This window comes from Magnolia sinica, chromosome 7 (assembly GCF_029962835.1).
Source record: "Magnolia sinica isolate HGM2019 chromosome 7, MsV1, whole genome shotgun sequence".
NCBI classification, from domain to species: Eukaryota; Viridiplantae; Streptophyta; class Magnoliopsida; order Magnoliales; family Magnoliaceae; genus Magnolia; species Magnolia sinica.
Window position 1 is genome coordinate 51,108,695 of NC_080579.1, and position 2,633 is coordinate 51,111,327.

Genomic DNA, 2,633 nt, shown 5'->3' on the forward strand with positions numbered 1-2,633 from the left:
ACACGAAGTGATCGGTCATAATGAGCTACTCCACTCACCTGACATGTCTGATTTAAAAGTGGAAGATAGGCCCCTTAGAACTGACCCTTTTAAATCTTGTGAGACATGTTTGGACCACTCCCTTGAATTGAATGTTGATATGATTCGGGAGAAGGACGAGTTACTCGATATGACTCTGGAATTTGAAACCACCTAGTTAAGGCCACCATCTAAGCTATACACTTTTGACAATTCAATGCCTCTTCTGAGTAGTATTAATGAATAGAGTCCTCACATCAATATTTCATCTACTGACCCTCAATCTGTCTGTGCAAGGCTGGAGCAACAGAGCATATGTGAGACCTGTATCCTAGACCGTACCGTTCCACAAGCTTTCGCGGTCCTCCCAATCAAATTCTAGCAACTCGTGACTTGAAATCGGCATTTGCGTGTGACCCTGAGTTACATTCTATCGATCTGAGTTGGCTCGACCTAATACTTGTACCCTAGCGACCGCGTCGTCATCACGGTTCCGATGCCGCGTCTTGCGCGCTGAGGTGATACCAGGGTCAGGCGATGTGGGCCCACATTTAGTTCAAGGAAAACACCGTGCATTTACTAAACCCAAGACAATGTCTCATCAATTACATCAAATGTTAAGTACATGTCACATCCCCAAAAGTAACCCCAAAGTCAACTCTCTCTTACAACCCATACCTAGTCAAGTACACCCATCCATCACTCACCATCCGTTTCTCCCATCACTTCTCTTACATCGTTCTCTCTCATCTCTTTCTCATTACTCCCAAGCAACCCCATGAGAGTCCAACGTCCAAGCTCCGTGAGGGAGAGCTAGATGTGGCCCACTTGCCACCTCCCATCTCCACCATCCAACCGTCCAAATCTCATCATCCTCCATCAAAGATAGAGCAAAGGTGTTTGGAATTTCATGGAGCCAAGAAGAAGCAAACGGTGGGTATTTTTTTTGTTGGATTCGATGATTAGAGGGCCCACATATGTTGGGACCCATCTTGATGTATGTGATTGTAAGCTTGAGGGGCCCATAGTGGCGGGGTCCCTCCTATTTCCACCAATCTATCTCTTTTTCTCTATTTCTCTCTCTCTCTCTCTCTCTCTCTCTCTCTCTTGATGCGTGTCCCACCAGTGATGCATGCGTTTCACCCATGTTGTGGGGCCCACCATGATGTATTTACTTCATCCACACCGTCCAAGCCATCTAGACGATGTGGGATCGGCTGGGACAATACAGATTCATCCCACACATGGGCCCCTTTTTTTAAATGGAAGTGTATTGGCTGATGTACCTACTCAACTAAATAGCTACTGTATTGATGTTTGCACGTTCAGAGGGTCTGATCGTGTGGTATATGTTGTATCTACACCATTCATGTGGGGCCACCTTGATGTTTGTGGACTATCTAGACCATTCGTACAAGGACCACGTGATGTACATGTTTCTTCCAAGTCATCCACGTGAGACCCATACTGGATGTATTTTACATCCAGGTCATTCGTCCAGCGTTCCTGGATGCTGGACGCTAGCACATATATATATATATACACATAATATTATAAAATAATAACATATTATAGTGGGGCCCATGTTGGACCCACTAACATATGGATTTAAATCCACACCGTCCATTCATATGTGAGGACCCCACCGTGATATATGTTTTGTAATCCACGTCGTTCATCTGTTGAAAGACCCACCATGATGTGTGTTTTGTAATCCACACCGTTTATCCGTTTATCTGACGGGTGGGACCCACCTGCACATGTAGCACGTGTGGGGTGGGGCCCACCTCTAATATATGTATTTTATATCCAGCTTGTCCGTCCATCTTGAGCTGGATGTGGGACCCACCTTGTATTTATGTACCATCCGTCCCTGGACGGTGTTATGGGGCCAACCATAATGTATGTGTTCATCTCCACCGTCCAACGGTCTAGATGGTGGGAACCACAATGAGGTATGTGTTCATCCTGGCCGTTGGACCATGGACACCACCATGTTGTATGTATTTCATCCACACTGTCCAAATATCTAGACGGTGCTGGACAGTGTCTGGCCGGTGCTGACCAATGGTTGGACGATGTTGATTTACATAGACAATGCTTGGATGGTGCTGATTTACCTGGACAATGTTTGGATAGTGTTGATCATCATTAGTGGGCCATGTGCCCTATGGAATGATAGTGTACAGCGATACACATGTTACACCCTACAACTATTGAAATGATTTTTGGTGTGGTCCAAGCCCACTTGAGGCCCATTGGTGCTGCCCATCCATGAGGCCCATCATGATGTACATTTGAGGCCTATATGATAGGGCCCACCTGCCTTATATTTGAGGCCAAGGTGATAGGGCCCACCTGCCTTGTATTTGAGGCCTATGTGATAGGGCCCACCTGCCTTGTATTTAAGCTCCATATGATGGGGCCCACCTGCTTGAATCTGAGGACCAAGGGCAACGCCCAATATGATGTATTCGAGGCCCATGGGCAAGGCCCATTGTGATGTATTTGAGGCCCATGGGCAAGGCCCTTTGTGATGTATTCGTGCCTATGGGCAAGGCCCCATAGTGATGTGTATTAGGCCCATGTGAACGGCCCATAGTGTGTATTAGGCC